Source organism: Miniopterus schreibersii (assembly GCF_964146895.1).
Source record: "Miniopterus schreibersii genome assembly, chromosome: 2".
NCBI lineage: Eukaryota > Metazoa > Chordata > Mammalia > Chiroptera > Miniopteridae > Miniopterus > Miniopterus schreibersii.
In genome coordinates this window covers 24,926,894-24,938,449 of record NC_138102.1, presented here as the reverse complement: position 1 = coordinate 24,938,449, position 11,556 = coordinate 24,926,894, and positions in this window count along the sequence as shown.

Here is an 11,556-nt window from a genome sequence, read left to right as displayed (position 1 = left end):
AGAGATGTGGTAAACATGAGATGTATGAGGCTGCTGCTGGGGTAACATGGCATGCTGTTTTATGGCAAACTTTTTTTGTTTTTACAGGTAGAAAGAGTACCCTCTAAAATAATGATAAAAGATATAATAAGTACACAAACCAGTAATAGTCATTATTATCATTACCAGGTATTATGTACTGTACATAATTGTATCACTGTAGTTTCACATGACTGGCAGTGCAGCAGGTTTGTTTACACCAGCATCACCGCAAACACGGGAGCAGTGCATTGCCCTCCAACATTATGATGTCACTAGGAGATAGAAATTTTTCAGCTCCATTACAATCTTATGGGACTGCCATCGTATATTTGGTCCATCATTGACCGAAATGTCATCCTGCAGTAACGGCTATATGAAGTCAGGGCAAATTCCACAGTCACAGAGCTGAGTAAAGTTCATGTGAGGATAGGAAATCAATATTTGTCTCATTAAATTAGCACCATCTTATAAGATACTAAGATGACTTGTCCATAATTAGATTCTACCATTAATACAAGGTGGGGCAAACGTAGGTTTACAGTTGTTCGTATAGAAAAGAATACAATAATTAATAAATAATAATGCAAGAATAAACTGTGTTTTGCGTACACGCAACCATAAACCTACTTTTGCCCCATCTGATATAGGATTTCATCTCTGAGCCAGACTGACCTCTGATCACAGGAAAGGATTTAATAGCATAAAACAAATTAGAACATTTCAACTCTTTTTCATCTGATTTCCACATTCCAGTACTATTTTAACTTTTTTTTTTTTTTCTGACTATGACATACTCTTCTTGCAATACAGGGAAAAAGTTATCAATGTGACTCACCCTGAGAGACTGATTCAGTTTGAAAGTGCAAGACTTTCTATCCTTTGTTTTGAATAAAGGCTAGACAAGGTGACAGGGATCTCCAGGGATTTTTCATATAACATTTCTTATGTGTATTTCATCACTTAGATCAATCAGTAGTAAATTTCATCCCTTTAATACTTCTTGACATTTTCCCTTCGGAAAGTAATTACTCTAGGACTAAAAGGGGAAAGATAAGGGAAAGCAAGGAGTGCATTAGAAATAAGCCAATATTGTTTTAATTTCAAAACAGCTTCAGAAACTTCCAAGAGCAAGGTGAATGGCAGGGTAATAGGCTGTGGTTCAAAGCAAAGATGCTGCTATCCCTGCACATCAGCAGTCAGCCAGAACGCACCACCCTTTGAGAACCATTTCAGCTACCCTGAGACCCAACAGTTTCCCAGTGTACTTTATATTATATGCTCTTGATATTGGTGGATAGGTAGAAATAACATGGACAACTATTTTCTTAGATATGTAACAATTCAATTTTGACACTCAATTTTTTAAATATCATACAGTTTACCCTGGCCGGCATGGCTCAGTTGGTTGAGCATCATCCATGCATTGAAAGATTGCTGGTTTGATTTCCAGTCAGAGCACCTACCCAGGTTGTGGGCTCAATCCCTGGTCAGGGTGCATGCGGGAGGCAACCAATTAATGTTTCTCTCTCGCATTGATGTTTCTCTCTCTTTCTCCCTTCCTCTCACTCTAAAATCAATACAAACATCTTTAAAAATAAATTTAAAAACTAAATTAAATAAATACCATACAGTTTTCATGAGGGACTGTGAGGATAGTGAGGTCCAGGAAGGTTTGGTAAGTTTCACACTCCCCGGTTCAATCCTGGTTTCCCTTCTCCATTTCTTCTTCTTCTTCTACTACATCATTTTAGGGTCAGATCACAGAATGTTGACATGACATAACTGACATTACAAACAGTTAATCCTCACTCTGTAGTTGGGAGGCAGGGAGTGGGGATTTCATTTTTTGAGGAAGGGTACATCATGAATCATTATGATGTTAAGGTGATTGTATGTCCCATGCGATCTGGGTTAAGACATAGTCCATCAGCATTCTAGGTAAGGCACTTTAGACAAGAAAAGAAGCTACAGCACCCAAGGGTAATTGATTGCCCTCAACTCCTTCCTTGAGATCTCACAGGCCTCAAAAATCTTCTTCAAAATGAATTTCTTGTTTGCTTATTTTAGTCAATTTTCGATCCTGCTCATCCATTTTTCTAACAAACCCAAAGCAATGAGAAAGCAAATGATTTTCAAGTTTTATATTCTTATCTTCATATTCCAAAAATGGGCCTGGATGAAAAAGCACTTTGGTCCAATAGGTATCTCTCCCACAAAGGAGCAGGGTGGGAATGCAGAGCATTCCAGCGATTGGCCTGTATTCGTCTCAGTCTGAACTTCAGGTAGAGATGGTACCGTCACATTGGGAATTATGCAAGTCTGCACGCTCTGGTAACTTGTTTTATGAAATTAAATATATTTCCAGAAATAGGAAAGCACTGAGGATATATAGTTATTGTTTAAATTTGAGATAAAAAGACACCCACTTTCAAAAAGGAAAGAACTGTGAACAAACCCTGTGCCTTCAGAGATGTATATGAATCAGCAGAATGAGACAATCTTGTCCTGGAGGGGGAGGAAGGGCTTTTCCGTTCAGATTGGAGATGAAACATTTATGAAAATGAACCCAAAGCTTCAATCCTCTTGTGGTGCTTTGTGATTCAGAATTGAATTTATTAGTCTGACAAATTGGTTTTTACAGATGCCTTGATTTGAAAACCAAATCTACGGTTTGGCTGATGACCTCACAGAGCCACACATCTTGCTGAAATGCGTGGAAGCGACTTCTACTGTGTTTGTTTCTATAGGCGACAGAAGACACAGAGGGGGCTGCCTCCCAGGTGATAAAAGTCTATCACAAAACTCATTTTTATCAGTCAGGATGGAACTGGACTGCTCTGCTGCTCTGTGCTGGCAACTTCCTTACTGAACCTGCACCTCCTATTGTCTCCTAACCAAAAGTAAGAACAAAGAGGACCACGGGAGCAAGACATGACAGAGATTGTGCAACAGAGTCTAAGCCAGAACTGGGAGCCAGAACTCCGAGTCTGGATTTATTGGCTGGGTAATCCTAGAGCTATCCCATTTCTTACGCCTCACTTTCTAAAGAGGCAGAAGAGGGAGGTGGGTGAGTGTCCAGGCTCTGAAGTCAGGCACATCTTGACTTGGATCCTGTCCACTGCATGCTATCTGTGTCCTTTCTGAGCCTCAGTTTCTCTATCTGTGAAATAAGGACAGAAATATGACAGCATTGTATTAGTCAGAGTTTTCCTGGGGAAAAGAATCAATAGGATGAGTGTGTGTGTGTGAGAGAGAGAGATTTATCCTAAGGAATCAGCTCATGTGATTATGGAGGCCAGCAAGTCCAAAACTGCAGCATGGGCTAGAGACCCAGGAGAGCTGATGTTCCAGTTTGAGTCTGAAAGCAGTGGCCCTAGAACTAGGAAGAGCCCGTGAAAGGGAGTGTCAAAGGCAGTGTGCTGGGAATTCCTTTCTGCTCAAGGAGGCTGGTCCTTTGTTTTCCTATTCAGGCCTTAAACTGATTGGATGAGCCCACCCACCTGATGTAGAACAACCTGTTTTCAGCAAAAACCACCAATTTAAATCTTAATCTCATCTAAAACCACCTCACAGAAACACCCAAAATAACGTTTGACGTTAACACCCAATAACGTAAATATTGGGGCATGCTGGGGCTCAGCCACGTTGACACGACCAATTAACTATCAGACTCATGCAATCCTCACAAAAACCCTATGAAATGAGTATTATTTGCGAAGCACATCTCCCAGACTCATACAACCATCATTTTCATTCCTTCAGATATCAGTGGAAAAGTCAGGAGTCACTGCAGCTCTCTCTTGCGCTCAAGACGTTTCCAAATGAAACTCCTCTCCTCAGGGTCCCCTCCATATAGACTCAATCACTGCTTCTTGATAAGTAAGCTAAACATATTCAATTAAGTAACCCGAGAGTACACGGTATTTCACGTCCTCACAGTTCTGCCATGATGTCACTTCTGAGGTGCAGGAAATTATAACAGTGGGTACTACATCCCTGTTCCCCAAGTCTTTCTACTTTAATGATTATATTCTCCCACCCATCCCCTCCTTTGGAAGATCCTGTCTCCTAGAAGGAGAAGGAGAAGAGAGGAGAGGGCCAGGTGCGGTGGGGAGAAGGAAAGAAAGGAGGGGAAGAACTGGAAAACAAAATGAATATATAATCGAGATAACCATGTCTATCAAACAGGCAGGCAAGACCATCAGCTTTCCCTGGCTTAATCTTAAAACCCAAAACCGGGGGTCTGGGCCCTGCTTAACAACCTAACAATCTGTTTTGAACGGCCAAAATGACTCACTTGCAGGTGATGAAAGAACAGATCTCTGGCCATGAGCGGAAGAGGCAGGAGCAATCATACCCTCTGGTTGCTGTGGAAACCAGAGAGCAGGTCTCGTCCTTCACGCCCGCAGCTTGCTCTGGCCGCTGAAGGGTGAGCATGGTGACTCTTGGAGGCTTTCTGAGGCCTGGGGACTGTGGAGCTGCTCTCCAGGGTCATCAAGGCTGACAGCTGCAGTCCTCACATAATCCTTCCCCAGTGAGACCACCTGAGATCACACTGCCATCGGTGACCACACCTCCATATTCCTTCTCACCTGAGGAAGAATCTCTGGTCTTGGTAAGATCATTTTTATTTTTTTATTATTTTAAAAAATATTTTTATTGATTTCAGAAAAAGAGGAAAGGTGAGGGAGAGAGAGAGTTAGAAACATCAATGATGAGAGAGTCATTGATGGGCTGCCTCCTGCATATCTCCCACCGGGGATGGAGCTCGCAGCCCAGGCATGTGCCCTGACCGGGAATCGAACCACAGTCTCCTGGACCCTAGGTCAAGTGCTCAACCGCTGAGCCACGCTGGCTGGGCCGTAAGATATTTTTATAATCCAGTTTCAACATAGGGGTTTCGTTGACTCAGTCCTAGGAGGAACCTCAAATGCCTATGAGTCCAGCTGCCCGCCTAGCGTAGAAACCCTACTACAAATTCCCAGTGAGACAGTCACTGAACACATCCTTCCCACGGCCTCCTGAAGGTCGTGATTCCATCTGCCAGTCGCCTCCCAGTGAGAAACTACGAGAGACTCAAGGGTATAACCAAAACATTCGTGTCAATGACAAGAGAGTGATGGGGGACTCTGGACTTTCTGTTATTGAAAAGGTTCGTGAAAAAAAAAATGTTTGAAACTTTCGAATCTCGACTTATTCTAAATTAGGGTAATCTGTCATTTAAAAGAAATTAAATTCTAGACTTATGTAGGTGTATCCGAATTTTGGAAACAATGAGAGTCTAAATGCTTTGTACTGGGCAAACTGGGCATTAAGTGACAGAGATGTAATGACTGTTTCCTCTCCTCCCCACTGGCATATTTTGACTAAGTCACAATACATCCGATGGAAACAGTTGCTAAGTGGGGACTGAGGGGAGAGGGAGGAAGAGGCCACAGGAGACACACTGTGCCCCTTCTTTCTGCAGCCGAGACCCAGACACTCTCTATCGAGATTTATTTGCTAAGAACCCAGAATAACTAGAACAACCGGTGGGACCCATGATAGAGAAATAAAGCTTATTACACAGCAAATGGAAATAAAGGCTGTGATGATTAACCACACTCAAAAGAAAACCTTCAATGGATGGGCTTTGATCTATGTATTAAAAAAAGGAACAGCCTCCAACAAATGTCAGTTTTCGATGCTTTCCCCATGAGATGAGAGCGCCATTGTCCTCAGTGCGACTGGCACTCTTTTCCATAATAAATGTTTTTATTTTACTTTCACTATTCCTTCTCTGATAGTCTTCCTTTTTTTCTGTAGACCTGAGTTTCTTACCTATGTCACTTTCCGTCTTTCTGAAGAACTTCTTTTAACGTTTCTTACAAGGCAAGTCTACTGGCAACAAACTCCCTCAATTTTTGTTTGTCTGAAAAAAAATTCTTAATTTCTCAAAGCAGACAGAATTCCATGTTGGCGGATTTTTCTCTCAACAATTAAAACACTTCGCCGTCTTCTTGCTTATGTGGTTTCCTACATGGGGAGAAATTGGACATAATGCTTATTGTCGCTTCTCTGTAAGTAAGGTGTTTCTATAGGCCCTCAAGAGAAGGTATTTTTAATATTACTCAGTGTTTAATTAGGAGACAGAAACCACACCAGAAATCTGAACAGGAAATGTTAACATAAAGGTTGCTACCTAATCTGCTAGGCACTGAGAATTAGTATATAGACAAGATAGACACATTTCTTATTTTTTGGAGCTTATGGTCTAGTGAGGGATATGGAGAAGCAAATAGCCAGTGACAATCCAGGATAAATGTGATGTTGAGGGAGTCCTGGGGGCTATGGCATCTCGGAGGTGAGGCACCTGACCCAGGCTTGGGGGCGAGGGTGGGAAAGAAGTTGTAGAAAAACTTCCCAGAGAAGCTCATCACTACCCCACGCTGCTTTTCTGATGAGTATTTAACAATTAGGGAGGTGAAGCGATAAAGAAATAGTAGGCACAAAGGCTTGATGACATGGCCTAGAACTTGAAAGAAAGAAGAGCAACAAGGCTGGACCTAGGGTATGGTAGAAGGGGCAAGGGGGTGGTGAGAGGTGAAGGCAAATTATATGCAATCTTGTAAGTAATGCTAAAGACCGGACCTTATTCTGAGTGTGAGATGCCAGGGAGGAGAGCGGTATGGCCGGACTTGGGTTAAGATCGTTCTGACTAGTGGGAAAGGAAAGGGGGTGCCCCGTAGGAGGCACCTGTGAGGATCCAAGTAAGAGAGTCTAGTGGCCTGAAGGCGGGTCTATCGGGCAATGGGGATGAGGTGACATGGGCAGGTTCGAGACATATTTAGGAGGCAAATCTGACGGAATGTAGGAATGGTTGGATGCCTTCCCGAGGGGGCAGGAGGGGGAAGGCGCCCGGGTTGGCTTGGCTCCATTCACTAAGAAGAACCAGAGGGGGATGAACAGGTTAGTGGCTTCTGCTTGGAACCTGTTGGATGTTGAAAGTATGTGAAGGGAATTCCAGTAAGAAGGTAACTATGGGACCCCTGACGTTGAGAATGTCTAGGCTGGAAATAAAAACACGAGGCCATGCACAGGTGGTAACTTTAGCAATGAAAGAGCAGGGAGTCAAGTGTGAAATTACCTTGTAATAGAACAGAAAAGGGCCAAAGGCAATAATAAACACGATTAAGGGACGGTCCAATAATGAGCTTACAGAAGAGACGGAACAAAGAGGGAGAAAGAGGGGAAGACAGGGTGCAAGTGAGGACGGAGGGAATGTGCAGCAGTGTCAGATCACATGGGGAGCAGTGAGTTTAGGATTGAGGATTGGTAATTAAGTTAACAAGGTCATTGGTGACGTCAGCAAGAGCAGTGTCATTACGGAGAGTGGGTGGGATTCATATTACATTCATCTGTAGGAGGGAACAGGGGTGAGGGAGTAGAAATAACAAGTTAAAATTTTTCTTTCAAGAAATTTCCTGTGAAACGTGGAAAGAAATAGCCAAAGGCAGACTTGCGTTGGACGGGGAGGTTTTTTTTAAAGGTAAGTATTGGACATGTTTACAAGTTAACGGAAGGAGCCAGTAAAAAGGAAAAGGTTGGATTTATAAGAGAAAAAAGACCATCCATCAAGTGATAAAATCCTGGAGAGACAGGGCCAGAGGGGATCCAGAGCAGACTGAAAGATTAACCTGGAGCAGGAGGTGGGATGTGTCCCCCATTGTAAGGGAGGAAAAGAGAGCAAGTAGGGCAGGAAATAAGTCTGTGGATGGGGGCAGGAGGGTGAGGACATCTGATGGCTTCTATGCTCTCCGTGAAAGTGGAGGCCAGCCCACCTGCTAAGAGTGATGGGATAGGATTTTGAGGCGTGTGGACGAGTCCTGAAATGGTCCCTTTGGAAAACAAGCAAGAACTGATTAGAGAAACACAGACGGGGCCACACTAAGGGCCTATCTGCAGTTAGGACCACAATTATAAAGCAAGGCAGGGCCTTAGATTGTTGCATTTTCTGGGGTGGCCCTCACCAGCTTAGGGGCGCATGTGGAGAAAACATACAAGGCACGGCTAGTACCTTCTTTAGATTTCCTCCTCTTTGGTCAATGTGATCACTTGTCTTTTTCCTAAAAACTCAATTATCCATTTCAGTGAGATTTTAACACTCGATTAGCATTAACTCTCCATAGTTATTCTTTATGGATCAATAATGCTGTCCTCTGCAGCATTTTCATTTTCTTTCTCTGATTTTCCTTGACTAACATTCCTGAAAACTAGAATGCCCTATGTATTAGTTTCCTTTGGCTGTTGTAACAAATTACCACAATCTTGGTGGCTTAAATCAACACTCATCTATATTCTTACAGTTATGGAGGTCAGGAGTATGAAATCAGTTTCAGGGGGCCAAGCCCAGTCCCCCGGGAAAAATCAGTTTCCTTGTCTTTCCCAGCTTCTTAGAGACGCATTTCTTGGGTTCCTTGGCTCATGGTCCCTTCAAAGCCATCTTGCTTGAGTGGTCACGTTGCCTTCTTTTATCTAATTGAATCTCCCTCTGCCTCTTTTTAGGACACTTGTAGTTGTGTTTAGGGACCACCCAGATATCCCAGTATAATCTCCCCACCTCAAGATCCTTAACTTGATCACACCTGCAAAGTCTCCCTCACTGTGTAACATACACGGGCTCCAGGGATTAGGAGCTAGACAGCTTTGGGGGCTATTATTCAGCCCACCACATCCCGTGTTCCAACATGGGACTCGAACATGTCTGGAAGTCCTACAGGCAACAGGAAACAGCTACTGATGGCAATGCACCACTCTCTGAAGTCCGTGTGTGGGGAGTGAGGGGAGGTTCAGTCAGGCTAGAAGGTAGACTCTATGAAGGAAGATTAGGTATAAAGCTCGAATCCCACCAGGTAGCTATGGAAATTATGACGCATCATTTTGCAGGTCGGAGAGTGAGCTTGGGAGATGGGAGACTGAGACACAAGGGGAAATAGTTGTCTACATCTGGCAGAGAAAACTATGCCCCAACTTTCTTCTCTCAAGTGCCTCTAACACACTCATCTGTGCCAGAGCTGCCAAGGCATTGCTCATTAGCACCTCAAACATGCTTAAGATTCATACTTGTACATTTCATTCCCTTTGACTTTCCCTTATGAAACTAGCAATCTTCTGGAACAAAGGAGATCCTTGATCACATCAGCACACAGTGCCTCTAAACTAACTTTGGGTCTCTCATGTGTCGCAGAGCCCAGCTCAGTTCTGTGTAAGAGTTCATCCTGGGCTATGATGACAGTGCAGAGCCAACCCAAAGCATGACAAAAAATCCACTCTGGGCCTAAGAAAGGCTAGAAATCTAGGAACACTGACAGCATTCTTATAAAAGTACCTGCTTTTCGTTCAATGATTTACATAACAGAGAGAATTGGAGAATTACCAGAGCTGGTATTTCTCCCTATAGTTCGCATTCTTAGACTCAGGAAACCTCGAACTCTAGAATTTATATCCAAAAATTTAAGTGGGATAATCGAGGAACATTATAATGAAGAAAGTAACTTTCACATCTCAATGACTAACTTTCCAAAAATTGTGAATGATATGTGCGTATGTTATATAAAGGCAGAACCATGTGTTTTCAGATATGTAAGAGTCATGGGAGCCAGGAGACCTGGGGACCAAAGTACTATACCGAGGACCAAATCTGCAACCCAGGTAAGTGCCCTAACTGGGAATCGAACCAACGATCTTTTGGTGCGTGGGATGACACTCAACCAACTGAGCCACACTGGCCAGGTCACATATTCCTTGTTTACAAGTCCTTTTATATCAAAAGTTTCTAAATCTTTGCTAGGCTTGTTACCCAGTGCATTTCAGGGGAGGTAACGCTCTTTCAATAATGCTGAAATGCTTAAGACAAGCCAATATACCTATTACAGTAAAGGCAGTGTTGTTTCTATAAAAGGAATTTCAACTCTTTAGAATTTAAAAAGTATCTTGAAGGCACTGACAAAAAAGAATACATAATATATTTAGCCTTGAAAAATGTCTTACAGGATTTTACCTCAAGGGCTATTTAAACATTAAAATTACTATAGGAGTCACAAGTTTTGTCAGGGATGAAAAAATGGCTAAATTCAGAGGTTGGAAATTATAGTCCAGATGTGCCTGAAGATATTTCAGTTTAGCCCACACAGACTCCTAAACATTCAAAAATTTTATTTTAAAAAATTGAATTTGGGCTGCTCTTGAAAACTGGAAAGATCAGGCTATACTGGGTAGGGTTCTACAGTCCGCACCCCCGCTATTGTCTCATCCAGTGCATTTCTTTCAATCACATTACTTCCTGCCCCTATAGGAATTCAGGTTTACTGCCCATGCCTAGAGCACATGAATAAAGACTAAAAATAAACACAGTTTTTATGAAAGTGATCTGGGGGAGAGAACACACGAGTCTCTCCTCTTCCATCATTTATGGCTAGCTCTTTTAAGTTGAGAAATGCCAAACTGACAGGAACAAACTGTAGCAAGACCTCCCAGGCAGTGTGGGTAGGAAGGAAAATGGCAGAAAACCCTCAGAGTGGGTAAGTGTAAAATGCTGCATTTAGAAGAAAAATGTTAACTAGAATGCTAACAGGAGCATCTCCAAGCCACACATTGTAACTCAGGAGTGATTGCCATTCCTTCAGCTGTCTCCAAAGGATGGGCCACGTTCATGATGGAGCTACTGATGTCAGTTCCTACTGCTGGGAAATTTTGGGGACATGTGCTACAGGGGCTACGAAATAGATCTGTGAGTGCCTACAATTCCTAAGTGGATGTTAAAATAATTCCAGAAACATAGACTCTCATGCGTCTGAAAATACATGGTTTGAAATGAAACTTGCCCAAAATGCAAATTCTAGAGCTGGGATAAATTACATTTCCACATTTTCTTTATAACTTTGACACCATTTGGCATAGACGCTTTCATTTAATTTTATGAAGAGTTAATACATTTACATGATTCAAACACCAAAAAGTATTTTAAAAAATGGATATCTTCCTCCCACTCCTCAACATATGCCCCAATTTTCTCCACCCCACCACACGCACACACACACAGAGTTCTTGGTTTTTTCCTTTTAGAGAACCATTATGTATAGGATCTAACAGATAAATTTTTTCCCTTCCCCCTCCTTTTAAAAATAATACCATACTCTACACCCCCCCCCCCGTACTCGCTTCTTTTCACTTAGCTATATATTCCAGATTTTTCCTCATCAGTGCCTAAAGAGCCTACTTATTTCTTTTTATAGATATAAAATAGCCATTATATATATGCACCATAATTTACTTAATCTATTGCTTGACTTGTGGATTGCTTTCAATATCGTGTTACTACAAACAAAGCTGCAATAAAAATCCATCAATATGCCCTGGCCTGGTGGCTTGGCCGGTTGGAGTGTCCCACATACACCAAAAAGGTTGCGGGTTTGATTCCCGGTCAGGGCGCATCCCTAGGCTGCACAGGTTCTGTCCTGGTTGGGGCACATGTGGGAGGCAGCTGATGGATGTTTC